The sequence below is a fragment of the Condylura cristata genome, unplaced genomic scaffold (assembly GCF_000260355.1).
Source record: "Condylura cristata isolate star-nosed mole 26May11 unplaced genomic scaffold, ConCri1.0 scaffold00001, whole genome shotgun sequence".
NCBI lineage: Eukaryota > Metazoa > Chordata > Mammalia > Eulipotyphla > Talpidae > Condylura > Condylura cristata.
In genome coordinates this window covers 62262661-62277941 of record NW_004567102.1, presented here as the reverse complement: position 1 = coordinate 62277941, position 15281 = coordinate 62262661, and the positions used below count along the sequence as shown (strand labels likewise).

The following is a 15281-nucleotide window of genomic DNA, read 5'->3' as shown; positions in this document are numbered from 1 at the left end:
ATTGCTAAGGAAAAGGAAGAAAGATCTGGAAAACAAAAGCGAGATAAAAGGAAACCAGGTGGCAGTGTTACCACATTTGGGGAAGCAGTGGCAGGGGCAGGGATGATGGGAATGCGTTGAAGACTGCAAGGCCCCAGAATGCACACTGTGACCTGCTTCTCTCAGTGGGTGTCCTCAGTGACTCTTCCCTGCTCCTGCTACAGGCTACCCTGGGTGGGATTAGCCAACAGCTTCAAAAGTCTGATTTCACAAGATGCACAGTCAAGGCCAAGCCCTAGCTTTCTCCTGGATTTTTTCTAGCCCTGCCCACAGAATGATAGCTGTTGGTGGTAGGGGCTCAAAGCAAAAGAAGGCCATTAGATCTCAGGGCTGACCCTCCTGCCCTAAGAGAAGGAATTTGGAAGAAGAAAAGGGAATGTGAAAGTTGCAGGAGAAGGAGAACCAGGCGGTGCAGAGGTTCAACTCGCTGCCTTTCAACTCCCATCCCGTCCCCTTCCTCCGAGAGGTGGGAAAATGCCTTTGGCAGGGCAGGCTGTGGCACCTCACCCCCAACCCTGCAAACATTGCCACATCTCATCTTGGAGTGTGGAGGCAGTCTCTATCGTGGGTTCTTACTCTCATGAGCTATAAACAGGGGGAAATGGCAAGTGCGATCGGCTGAAAGAGAAAATGGAAAGTGTCTGTGCTCTTGGGGGCTCCAAGGATAAAGAGGCACAGATATAATCAAAATGAGGTCAAATGAATTCTGATTTCCACAGCATTTTTCAGGAAGGAAATGCCAGTTATAGGGTTAAATTGCTTAAAGAATTCTGAATCCTTCTATCTTCTCGTGGTTCCTGGGATGTCTGGGTATAGTCCTCTAACATGAATAAATGCTGCTTGCCATGCCTGGGCTTTGGATCTCCAGGTAAAACGAGGAGCCTCCCATTACTCAGTCAGGCATACCTGCTTCCTGCTTCAGAGGCTCCGTTTCTTGGAAATAGCCTGTCAGGTTCCATCTGCTTCATGAAGCTGCCGGTCCCCTGAGAGTAGGACCTCCACTCTGCTCTCCTGTCAGATGCTGGAAACCCACAAGGGAATAATCCCTCCAATCTGCCAGAAATTGCTTTTGTGCTTATCAAGGCCTGCCTCAGGAAACCACAATATATTACAATATACTATACTCCAATGAAAATTAGATCTGGAAGTGTGCCTTTTTCTGCTCTGGGCAGTTGGCAAAACTTTGTCTCACCTTCCCCTGGAGGGAGGGCTGGAAGGGCTTTACATTTAAAGCCATTAATAAGCAGGACTTTCCAAACAAACATTGTTTTCTTATATTCAGGCAGGTGTGGGGAAAGTCCCAGAATAGACAAAGGTTTTTCACCAGAGAAAAATGAACGTTAAACTTACACATCAGCTTCAAGCATGACGTGGACTATAGCAGGTGCAATTAATTGCCAGTACATTTATTGGAAACTTGAAAAACAATTAGCAAGTGTCCTACTTGATATGACAGATTCATTAATCATTTAATATATTCCTGCAAATTGATTTATCAATCAAATAGCTACCTCTGATTGAATAACTTATGGTTGAGCTTATGGCTCGACTCAAAACTGTGGTTTGCTTTTTAAGGGAAATGAAGAGGCTTTTACTTCATTTAGATCCCTTTGTTTAGTGATTCTATAGATTACATCTCAATTTCTTGAATTTAGAACCACTGAATCAAAAGAAGGGGTTCACAAAGCAGATGTTAAAATGGCTGGAAACATGTCAGGATCAGGTATATACTCTTCGAGACAAGAAATTACAGTGACACAAGGGGATGTTCAGGAGCATGTCTGTGGACAATGCAGCAGGGGCTCAGGAACATCTAAACCTTGTTCAAATCAATTTTGAAGTTGCTAGATGAGCATGCAGGCTTCTGGAAAGTACAAACTGCTCAAGGTCATTTACCCACCCTCCTTATAGCACCTCTGACAGGTGGTGATTGGAAATCTTCCTGAATTCTTATATTGATGGAGAGTTCATGTCCACATTTTGAAATGGTTTTATTATCAGAATTTTGTTCTTATTTAGAGTAAAAATTTGCTTCCTTCTCCTTTAACTACTCATAGACAATTGTGCATCTGTTCTAGATGACAACCTTCTCAATATTGAAAATATTTCTTCTAATTGTCTGAGTTTACTCTGCTCAAGGATATCATTTTGAATGCAAGTGTCTTCTACATCTCCATTTTTAAAATGCATATACATTTCCTAGGGTTTTACCTAAAACATGGTGTCCAGAAGGACTACAATATCCCAAATGTAGACTGAGCTCTTACTACCTCCATTGCTTGAAGTTCTGAGATCGTTTAATGCAACATAATCCTGTTTTATCTTTATTTGAAAATTTCAGTACATTGCTGACTTATATTGGCTGAAAACCAACAACCTCTGAGGCCTTTCCTTGTGATCTCTGTAAAAACATGTACCTCCTACCTCACTCTCTATTCCAGGTTCCACATACAATCTTTTAAAGGAAGAAACTGAGCTTAATGCCGCAAGCTTATTATGGTGATTAAAAGAAGAGTTTTCTGGATTTCAAAGTTTGTTCTCTTACTTAACAGCTATGACCAGATACAAGGAATTTAATCTTCCTGAGCCTTCATTTTCTTATTTGTATAGCTAGCAACATAATAATCAAAGGAGATCTGTGGTGAGAGAATGAACTTTATAAATTACTTCTTTGGACGCTTGTATATAGGAAGCACTCCATAAATGTAAACAGCATTTTACCATTTTAAATGTTAAGCTTATCATTCATTATATTTTGTTTCTTCTTCTTCTTCTTTTTTTTTTTACTATTTAAGGAAGAAAGTCAAGAAATCACTTAAAATAATCTATAAGAATGAAGAATTCAGTTCAATAAGATACACATACAAAACCAAATTGTACTTCTATATATTTATAATGAATAATCTGACAATGAAATAACTCTGCCACAATAGCATCAAGAGGAGTAAAACACTTAGAAATGCATTTTTTTAACACTCAGTGCTATAAAACATTGAAAGAAATTAAAGAAGGTTTAAGGTGCCAGAAAAAAATATCTTATGTTCATGGAGACATCAAATTTTTAAAATGGAAAAACTTCTTATATCAATCTTTATATCAACCCCTATGAGAATCCCAGCAGAATTCTTTGTAGAAATTGACAGCTTGATTCTAAAATTCATACAGAATTTTCAGGGTCTTAGGATAGTTAAAACTTTCTTGAAAAAGGCCAAAATAGGAAAATTCACACTTTCTGATTTCAAAATGTAAATAGTGCTTCTTAAAATATAATTAGGTGAGGGTTGTGCCCTGGTGGCACAATGGGTTAAAGCACCACATTATGAAGCTTTCCAAAGCCACTGCAGTACAAGTTCTATCCCTGGCCAGGGAACTGACCCACATGGCATGGCAGACCTCTCCTGACCCACCTTCTGCTCCCCTCGGCAGTGTACTTTGTTGATCTTCTGCCTATTCTGCTCTGTCTCTGTGTCTCTCACCCGCCACACCTCTGGCCTATATCCCAGTTCTGTAAGCATAAATAAATAAATCTTTAAAAAATATAACTAGGTGAAAAATACCTGTAATAGGCTCAGTCACTTTATTAATATATTTTATTTTTCAGTTGTGTACACACTAAGTACAGGTAAATGAAGATCTGGTGCAACATCCATGTGGAAGCCATAATGAGAGTCTTGATGCTCTTTGACAATTTAGTGTATTTGTTGATACTTTTCTATTTGCTTTCATTAGCTCTTATTCTAACTCCTTTGAGTCTGAACATTTTAAAATTTATCAGTATGTTCATTTTATGGCATGGAATTTCCTGGAATTTTTGTTACTTTTATTCTTAGAAGCTTCAAGGGATAAAGAAACTTGGCTCAGCTGCCATGAAATCAGATTTCAGGATAGAATGTTGCTCATTGACACAAAAGGACATGATAGCAGTGGGTAAGAGCTAAGCCTCTGAAGCAAACAGCCTTAGATTTGAATGGGGACATCCCTATTTTTTAGAGTGGATCTTGACTAAGTACTTGCTCAAGACTAATTTTTTTTCATTGGTGATAAGGGCAAAAAAATTACCTGGCTTATGATGTTGAAGTGAAAGAATACATTTTAAGATGTTTAGTGAATTCTTGAGCAGATTATACTTATATTATTAGAAGCTATCCTTTAATTCAATTCAATTGAAAGATTTTGATGTCCCACTAGGTATTAGATACTGGACGACACCAAAGGATAAAACAGTAATGACCTCTACCCTCAGGGAATTTATGAATCACTTTTGGTCATGAATGCTGTTGTCATGGTATCATTGTCTTTGTTATCACCATCATCATTAGCATTATCAATCTTTCTTAAGATTTGAAGGCCACAAACAGTCCATGTAGGGGAATCTATGAGTAATTTAGTGAGTGCAAATTCTTTCCAATCTTTGCTTACTTTTCCTGCTGACAGGTAAACTCTGGGAGGTAAATAGAGTGTTTATTAGATGTCCTGACTCTATCAGCATATAAGTAACATTTATCCTGCCAGATGGTCAGAATTCGATTATTTTGGACATGCTGAGTATAAGGAAAATCTACCCACCTAATCAGGAAGGTTGAGGTATATTTCCGATATGGGGCCAATTCACAGTCTTTCTCTTCCACTCTTGTTCTCATTTTCACTTTTTATTCCCAATCAGTTGCCATCCATTAGCCACTGAGATTTTTGGGTTTTGGTTTCCCATTACACTTCTATATTTGTAATATACACTGTTACAAAATTCATTATGATTTTTTGGGGGAAGAAGATAGTTTTCAATTGCCATTTACTAGTCATAAGTTATTCTGGTCAATCTTAGAGGTATTTACAAGGTTATAAACATTTGTTGATGTCTGTTAACTGGAACATAGGTATTTTAGTCACAGAATTATGAATGATATTCTTTATTTCTTCTTTCTACAGTCTTCTGTGACCATTGTTCCAGGAAGTTCTTAACATGATTTTTTTTTTTTAGTTTAAGATTATTTCAGTAAATGTTTGAATGAATCTATCAATATTTATCCTTTAACCTCTGACATATTTCTCATTACTTCATAGAAGGGTTTCATGTTTGTCAGATTCTCTTTGATGCTTTTGTGAACATCTTCTTACAGTATTCTTCTTGTCATTATGATGCCATCTTTGTGGATCATCTTTATGATTTACACAAAGGTTTTCTAGGAATTCTCTTATTTTGGTATGTGCAATCATCACCCACAATAACAATGATTTTCAGTATGAGTGTGTATGTTTTTATTAAGTATTTTTTTTTTTTGGTCCAGAGACACTAATTTAACATGGTAAAGGTAAACATTGCATTTATATATTCCAAAGCTATTTTTCTTTCCTATGTGACACTATATTTGCTAGACATATATTCCAGACTCAACCACAAGCTAGCAGATGTAAATATCTGCTACTGAATTTTATTTTTTTGACAGATGTTACACATCTGTATTCTAGCAAGATAGCTCACCTACTAACAGACTTGAGAGTAAGTACAGGGGCATCTCCTTACTCCTCAGCTAAAGATATTAAGTCTCAAGAGTAGGCTTGAACTCCTGGGACTAATCATTTTTCAACACTTGTCAGAGCTGCCAGTTTTTAGGCTGTACAATTTTATAGATTTTTTTTTAACCTTCCTCTTGCTTACAGCACCACAGCTGAAGGTGCAGCTGAATGCATGAATTAATATAATTATTAAAGCATCTTAAAAATCAAAGAAATAAGTGGATTAAAAAAATCCAACAAAGGCCCTCCCTGGTGGTGCAGCAGGTTAAAGCACAGAACTAAGAGCTAAAGCCACTTCCGCATGAGTTCGATCCCCGCCTGCCCCGAAGGTGACCACATGGCACGGCAGACCTCTCCTGACCCACCCGCCGCTCCCCTCAGCAGTGTACTTCGTCGATCTGCATTTTCTGCTCCCCACTCTCTCTCTGGTGAAGCCTCTCGCCGCCCCTGAACTTCTGGCCTGTACCCCAGTTCTGTAAGCACAAATAAATAAATCTTTAAAAAAAAATCCAACATAACAGAATTTTCCTGCTGTACAAAGTTATCACAGGTAAGCAACTTTTAAAGCAAAGGACAGGCTGGCAAGGAATCATCAATGCTCATGGACTGAATATTATATATTTTTTTGTTTTCATTTCTTTGAGGTCTAGAAGAAATTTTCTCACACAATAATTGTTTTATTGTCTTCTTTCTTTTCTCAGTTGTTCTCACTTTGCAGAATATATTATGCTTATCTTTGAAGATTCTCACAATAAATCTGTCAGAGGTAGGCTTGAAGGATCATTGGCTTGTTCCAGATTGCAATTTTTGTCTTTTGGTGACAATACATTTGTGAAAGTTTTATGACTTTCCTGACAGACACAGTACCCACTGAATCTGAATTTAAATACACCCAGTAGAATGAGGGAAACAAGTAGTAATGCCCTTTTCATGCATGCAACATTTACTCTATTTGGCAACTGAGCTCAAGATGACTTTTAAGCCCACAGAGCTTATTTTTAATTCGTTTTTAAATAAAAGCGTTATCATGTGAGTAAAGCAGTGAGCCAATTTTCACTTTAGGAAACCATACATTTAAGAAATACATTCAATTTGGAAAATCATTCCCATAACATAGAAATAATTTTACTCTATTCTCAATGTCATGTTTGAATTTTTAATGAGTAAAGAGACTGGCTGTCTTTGGGGCCCTGAGATATAATGACCAGTGTCAGGGCATTTGTGCCATCAGGTTAGTTTTGGAAATTTTACGTTGTGCTGCTCCCAGAAAGCTAATAAGCATTTCTGATTTAACAGGAAAAGGACAGTGTTAGCATCAAGGCAGACAGACCAGGAGTGTGATAAATAATGGAAGCTGCAAAGAAGCATCATGAGTCTGTTTTTTTCTCCCCTTCTTCCACATTTCCTTGGCTACAAATTGCCTTTTTCTGACACTTTATTTAAACTCTGTAATGTATCTAAAGAAGCCCCATTGTGAAAGAAAATGAAAACAATGTTGGCAAGAATTTCCTGGCTTTTTATGTTAGCCAGATAGGAGATTCATGAAGACAATTCACAATGTTTACTAATCACTCAAGTTCACAAGAAGAGTCTTTTTGTTGTTTGTCCTTGTACATTTAAGTGCAAATGTGTCACACTCCCAAAAGTTAAACTTTCATATCTATGATTTATAAGATGGAGAATTTCATGAAATTCAAAATATGATATATTTATGAATATAGAAAATAAATATTGAAATGCAGAAGGAATTCTAAAGCAGTTCAGGCTTTGTGTCTGATTTTGATTTTTTATGCCATTTCATCATGTTTATCAGGTGTATAGGAATATGTACACACACACACATACTCACATATATATGTATACACACACACATAACAAAAAATTTCATATATCGCTGTCAGTTAAGCATAATCTCTTTTTAAATTATTCTATTCTACCACGAGGAATATTTTAAACATCCCAGTGGTCAACTTGAATCCATGTCCAAGGTTTCTGAGTCTGCAGTGTCTATCCTATATGGGCTCACTGTATTTCCAGAAGTGGTTACAAATCCCTTGCCCAAACAGGGATGAAAGGACAGAGCTAATCCCCAAAACATCCTAAATTTTGCAACTCTTCATTTAGATATTACATTATTATGCAATAATCCTGATTAATACAAAAACCTAAATAGACTGATTCTCATGACTGATAGCTTTCTACTGTGAAAAATACAAAGACTCTTGGTGATGACATATAGAGCAACATATGTAAATATTAGTGCTGATTATAAAAAGAAATATTTTTAAATTTATCATCATATGTATATATAAACTTATAAAACTCATGTGGGTGAATATTTGAGTAGAGGAGCTCAAAGAACATCTTCATAAGATCACACGGTTTATTGTCCATTTTCATATTCAGTTACAGTCTTATGACAGAGTTCCTCAGACAAAGAATATAAAATATGATGAACACACATATCACTGTTTATATAGGTGTACATCCTTAATTTTATCAACCAAGTTATTTTGTGTGCTAAAAATTCCGGGTGACAATACTCCATGAGCAAAGGACATTATTTATAGCAAGCATAGTTTTGAAAACTGTACAGGACTTAGTCTCCATAATTTCCAAATTCTATAAAATTTGTTATTTATTTGGATTTCTTTTTTAATTGAAGGGACATTGGTTAGCATACTGTATATGATTTAGAGGTGTATGGTTACTTACACATTCCCATACATTAACACCATATCCCCCCACAAAGGGGCACACATCATCCACTATTGTCCACTTTGCCCCTCCCCATTTTGTTCTTCCCATTTTGCCCCCCTTTCATAGCCTCAATTCTTCAGTAAGATTTCTAGGGTTTGTTATCATTTTGTTTTTAACTGACCCTTTGTTTTCTTTCCCTATATTCACATATAAGTGACACCATCTGTTATTTGTCTTTTTCCTGGCATTTAGCTTAGTCTAGTCCTCTCCAATTCTAACCATGTTGTCACAAATGGTAAAAATTTATTTGATTTCTAGTTGAGTAGTATTCCAGTGTGTATTCATGTCATATCTTCCTAATCCATTCATCTGTCTTTGGCATCTGGCTTTTTTCAACAATTTGGCTCTTACAAATAGTGGTTCTGGGGCCCTCCCTAGTGGCACAACAGGTTAAAGCACAATGCTATGAAGCTGGCTGCAGCCAATGCAATGCAAGTTTGATTCCCAGCCTGGGAGGTGACTGGTATGGTCACCTGTATTCCCTCCATCTGCCTGTTCTGCTCCCCATTCTGTCTCTGGTGAATCCTCTCACCCCCTTCACCTCTGGCCTGTATCCTAGTTCTTGTATGCATAAATAAATAAATCTTTAAAAAAAACAAATTGTGGTTCCATGAACATAGGTGTGTATACATCCCTTCACATTAGTGGTTTTGCATTCTTTCACTAGTGGAATTTCTGGATCATATGATAGATCTATTTTTCATATAATGACAAACCTCCAACTGTTTTCCACAGGGGTGGACGAGTGTCATTCCCACGAACAGTGTACAAAGGTTCTTTATTTCCTGCATCCTCACTCATACTTATTGTTCCTGTCTTTTTGATATGGGCCATTCTTACCAATGTGGGACTCTATCTCATTATAGCTTTGGTTTGCATTTCTCTGAAGGTAAATGATGCTAATCATATTTTGCATGTGCTTGCTGGCCAACTCTATGCTTTAATTTCTGTATTTATAGAACAGGAAAGAAATGACTTGTACAGGAATAGCATGAAATTTCTTTTTTTTTTAATGGAATTTGAATAATTGTCTACTAGTCTATTATCTGAGGGTAAAAACAATTTTTGTATTAGAGCATCCAGTTTATTTTAGGTGCATTTTTTTCTCTCTTAGTTTAATTTCTACCAGATATTTTATATCTCACCTGTTCTAAGTGTCTTTAAACCAGTCTTAGGTAAATGCCACTAAGTTGACTTGCAATTGTTTTGGTGGATATAGACTTTCACAATTTGGGTCAGTGAGAGCTTTTATTATTTAATTATTTATTTATCTTTTTGAGAAGCTTGATGAAAATAAAATTGTGTCATCCATTTGCAAACTGAGATCTACATCAGTTATCTGAAATTCAAAAGAAGCAGCACCATGTTTTGTATATAATGTCCTCTTTCCCGTGACTATAATTTAATTTCTCAGTTGTGATGAACCTCTTCCTTTGGAAAGGAATTACTGATGTAGCTCAACACCTTGGGTTTTTATTAATGAGATTCTGAGTGAACAAAAGTAATACTAATCAATTCAGAGGGAAGTATATTTTTAAATGTTCTTTCCCACATCTTGGTGAGATCCTATTAAAATATTTAATGCATGGGTTATTTTCTCTTGTGACTTTCATGATTTTACCTGATTTTTCATCTAATTCCTATAATGTTCATCTGTAGAACAATGATTAGAGTATTTTCACTTAAAGAGTAAAAATAGGTTATTCTGAATATTATTAAAGTATGTTGGAAGTCATCAAAATGTGAAATTAAAAATATATCCATGCATCATCCTTATAAACACATATTCCTTTTAGTATTTGCTATGAGCAAGGAATTCACCTAGATTCTAACTTACTTAACAAATACCATGCAAGAAAAAGCCCTTAATTTTTTTGTATTTTAAAGATATGATGCCAATACAAATGTACTTTATTGATACCTGTTTACTATATTTTGCAGAATTTTTGATTATTAAAAATGAAATTTTTGTATGTTGTTGAATTTTTTATATGTTGAATTTTTTCCCAGCCATGTGAAGTTCAAGATATAAATACCATGCTTTCCTGTGAGACCTATTTTGCATAGTTTAAAATATGCTCTTCCTTGCATCACTTGTGTGAGATTGTATATACCACTGACCCCTTTTAGACTAGAGCTTCCATGTACGATAACATGCCCTCACAGATAGAAGCAGTGAAATATTTGCAAAATGACATGGATGAACTAGGCAGGCCTCAGCAAAAAGATCAAACTACATAACCTATATTCTATGAAATCTATGAAAAGAGTAAATGATTACATATTCACTCAAACTCAAAATATCAATAAATGCATCTGTCCCCTGTCTGCAAATGAAAATGTTAATTGAAAATGTTAACTGTGTAATGTTGAAAAAAAAAAAAAGTGATCACGGAAACTGTAGTGAGGATGATGAGACCAGGACGTAACACAGCTATCATTTAATATCACAATATTAATATCTAACATCTATTCATGACTTGGGATGTGCCAGACACTGTTCTCAATATAATAATTCCCTCAACCTTGTGGAGTAGATATGTTAGATTTTGTTTCCCAGATATGCTGCAATGATTTCTCCCATCCCACATGCTCTTCTGCAATGTAATCTCCCACTTGCTCCATGAGGATGTAGCATCTAACCCTTTACTCCAGGAACCTGGTACTCTCAAGTTTAAGTAATTCAATTCTTGCTTTTTGACTCTTGAGTATCTCAAAAAGTATCTCCTGGAATACTCTCCCTCCACACTAAGATGTTGTGCTTAGGTACAACATGTACAAGATACAGGAAGAGGTTAAGAGAAGATACAGTGACTCACTCCCAGCTGAGCCCCAAGCCGTGGCTACTATTGACTGTTACTATTGTGAATGAGTCACCATGGGTCCTTGTCCAGATGACTTCAGCCCCAGGCCCACCATCATCTGACCTACTGCCCCATGTCAGAACCCTCTAGCTGAGCCCAACTAACACACAGATTCTCCCCAAGAGATAACAAATTTTGCTTTAAGCTATTAAACTTCAACCTCAACTATCTAGATTGCACTCCCCTTTACAGATGGAGAAGTTGAAGTACTGAAAAGATCAAAAAAATCGCCCAAGGTCATGTAGTTAATGACTGGAATTCCTAGCCCCCAGCCAAGTCCTCCTACACTCCCTCTAACAGTTCTCTAAGAGGAAAGGCTGGCAGGTGAATAGTCTTAACAAAGTAAATAAATAACAACAACAATAACAAAGTAACCTAATTAAAAATAAATAGGAAAATGAGTTAAATGGACATGTGTGTTATTACTGGCAAGACAAAACTGTGGCCCGCACGGGTGACTCTGATGACCTCCTAAGGCAATTCTGTTCCTAAATAAATTCCTTTCCTTTTTTTCTATTGATAATTACTCATCCTCTCCCCCCAACCCCCCCTTCCCACCTGCTGAAATAGTGCAGTTGGACAGGAAAATTAGAATGGCAAATCTGATATAGCTTTGAAAAATACAGTACATAAATTATGATCACATTAAGATGATTACAGCAAGGAAGGAATGACAGTCAAAAGTAATGAGAAAAGGACCTCTTTTCTAGAGAGCAAAGCAATTATTCTGCATGATTGTAAATTGGCTGTAAATCTAAGATATACTGCCTGCCTACTTCTCACGCAGATCTGGTCTATCTGAACTATGTCTCTATGTCATTGTTATGTTACTTAATGATCCCAATTATTTAAAAATTAAGCACTGGGTACTTCATGACACGGTATTTATTATATTCATATGGAGCTGATTTCAACTTTCCTTCAGGTTAGCACAGATTTTCATGACTCCATGCCTTTGATATTTTCCCTGGAGCTGTACTTTCTTTATGCTAACACTTTTAGTGAAAATTTCCGACATAAAAAATTAAAAAGGTCAATTTTATGATGAAGCACTGTAGCTTAGATATTCTAAATGGCACCCTAGACTCAAGAAGCTAATTGCTTTTTTGTTGCACAACTCTCTGAAGTGCCCACAGTACACATTGGCCTAGACAAAACCAGGATGCATCTCTCTTCTGTTTCCAGGTCTGCTGGGACTTCCTGAGATGAGTGAAGCCATAAAAAAATAGAAATCACCTGGCGCCTGTGAAAATCATAATTGAGTGAAACTACAATTATGCCAGCCTTCATCCATCTGTCTCTGTGCACGTGTTTTGTGTTTCATCACCTGTTTGGTCACAGGTGTACTTTTAATCAAGTCAGAAATGGCACAGCCCAACCAAACTCAGACTTCTGAGTAGAGAAGTCATTTCTGGCTCATTTAGATGAACCAGCTGCCAAGATGGATTACAAGTCGATGCACTGCTGGTGTGTGGAGAGAATGTAGGAATTTTAAGGGCAGGTCTAAAAGAAGGTATGGGTCCGTCTTGGAGGAAGTATTTTACAAAATAAAAATTTACTGATCTCTGTTATTATACAGTAGACATATTGCTAACAAGCCTACATTTACTTGTGTAGACTTGAAATCCTGCATTAGTTTCTGTTGGGGTTTGTAGAAAGCATTGCTTATGAAAAGTATTAAAGTGTCATAATGTTTATCATTAAGAGAGCTCTTGTGTAATAAAGACACCTAAGTACACTTAAAGCTGCAACATAAAAAACAAATATTTCGGATTATGTAACAAATTATGAACCCAAAACTCAAGATCTAGGTTAGGTATTAAGTGGTTAATGAGCCACTCCACTAAAAACTTATTAAATAGCTAAAAACTAAGCAGAAAATATGACCTACCAATTAAGTTAATTAAATTTATCAATATGAAATGTTTTGTCCTTATTTTGATTCTCACAACTCATTCTGCCACTATTGCTGCCATAGATACCACTGATCATAGACTTTTGCAATCTGAAAATCTAGTTAATTTGTTTTGGTCACTTAAAGATCTAGGGATTCTGCAGAAGCTCAGGTTATGTGTTCTAACTATTAAACTGTCAGGGATTATACTGTGCTCTAATTTCAAAAAGTCTTATAAGACACAAGAAGATTCTGGCAGAAAACGATTAATGTGATTTTTTTTTTTTTTAAGCTCTATTTATTTGTTCACTCGGAATTGGGGTATAGGCCAGAGGTGCAGGGGTGGTGAGAGGCTTCACAGGCAAATGGATCAAGTACACTGTTGAGGGGAGCAGCAGACGGGTCAAGAGAGGTCTGCCGTGCCATATGGATCACCTCCGGGGCTGGCGGTGACTGAACTCATGCTGAAGTGACTTTAGCTTCTTACTGCAGTATTTTAACCTGCTGCTCCACCAGGGAGGGCCCAGAAAACGGATTGTGATTTTTTAGTTCATAATGGCAGTGGCAGAGATGATATGAAAATAAATCACTGAGGTTATACAGTGAGTCAACAGAAAAGATTCCATTTTTTAGCTGCTTTTGCTTAACTGAGACCCTTACTTCCTGAGTAAGCTTGCTGGGAGCCCACTTTCCCAAAAGAGGCAAGGAATTAACAATGGCCTAAATAAGTCCTGATTCTGCCAGGTATTGGACAAGTCCCCCAAACTGTTTTATTTCCATTTTCTTGACCTATACAGCTTCTGCTAGTTATTTTTCTGCATAATATAGATCCTATTACTTTTCTGTGTGCATGTATATACACACACACACATACACACAAAATCAAGCCCATAGGACAACGTGTCACTTGTTTGCAGTCTCAAGAGGGACTTGAAAGTGGCTGTAGTTTCAGCAATTTAGCTTGTTAAGGTGACTTAGAAAGTTACATGTTCATTTATGTTTCAGGGAATTTCCTGTCTTCCCGTAACAAAAGCACAAGAAAGACCTGTAGTATAAACATATGAGGAAGTAGAGGGGACACCCAATATTTGCTCCAGAAGACAGCAAATCGAGGGCATATTTCCAATGTCAGTGCTCAATGCACTGGAGGTAGCTCCTGGGAGTGAAACAGAGTGCGGACAAAACTCTGAAATGAAACCCATTTGTATTGACCCCCACCCCTACAAAAACCTGTATTTTCTGGCCTTCCCTGGTGGCGCAATGGGTTAAAGCACAGCTCTGAGAAGCTAAAGCCACTTCCGAATGAGTTCGATTCCTGCCTGCCCTGGAGGAGATACACATGGCACGGTAGACCTCTCCTGACCGGCCCGCTGCTCCCCTCAGCAGTGTACTTCGTCTATCTGCCTGTTCTGCTCCCCGCTCTGTCTCTGGTGAAGTCTCTCACCACCCCTGCACCTCTGGCCTGTACCCCAGCTCTGTATGCTAAAAAACAAAACAAAACAAAAAAACCCTGTATTTTCTTTGAGATATCCCATATCAGCACAATTTTCCTTCCATATTCTCTTTTTATAATGTGATTCTAAAATGAAGTATTTTTTAATAATGCATCATAGCTCTGGAAACAAATGACTTCCCACATCACAAGGCAGGTTGCCCAGTATCCTCTATAATCATCCAGGATTTAGGATGGAGACAGTCTCAGATTTGGTTATTCGGACCACTGTTATCATGATGGGATACTGTTCTTTAGGAATACACAGAAAATTATTTAGCCCTTTTAACACTCTCAAAAGTAGGATTAAGTGGGATAACATATTTACAAGAGAAAATATTTGCAAGAGAGTGAGGGAAAGTTTCTATTTATCTGAGAATCATTCTACTATCCAGGTAATACAATCCCTGCCCAGAGAAATCCCCTCAGTGAGTGTGAATGGTTGGGATTTAGGCTGGTCCGTTTTTTCCAACATATGCATAAATCTAAATCTTCCGTAGATAAATTGTTTTCAGAAGCAGAGTCAGAGAGAGCAGTTTTTTAATTCCTGACAGACCACAAAGTGTTGCCCATATTGACAATCTTTTTTTTTCCTGGGCAGGCTACAGTAGCAGTAAATCCTATTACACTGATCAAAGCCAAATGAAGACATTAGGAGAGAGACAGTTCTCCCATACATCACTGGAAAAAAAAAAAAAATACAGTCCCAAAAAGGAAA

General features: G+C 37.1%; 1 protein-coding gene and 1 pseudogene across 3 annotated transcripts in view; both read right to left on the bottom strand.

Annotated features, from left to right (window-relative positions):
• Nucleotides 1-9147, bottom strand: part of LOC105853723 — a 51112-nt pseudogene extending 41965 nt beyond the window's left edge.
• Nucleotides 1-15281, bottom strand: part of NKAIN2 (Na+/K+ transporting ATPase interacting 2) — an 841972-nt gene that overhangs the window by 109355 nt on the left and 717336 nt on the right. The gene's annotated exons all lie outside the window — the stretch shown is intronic.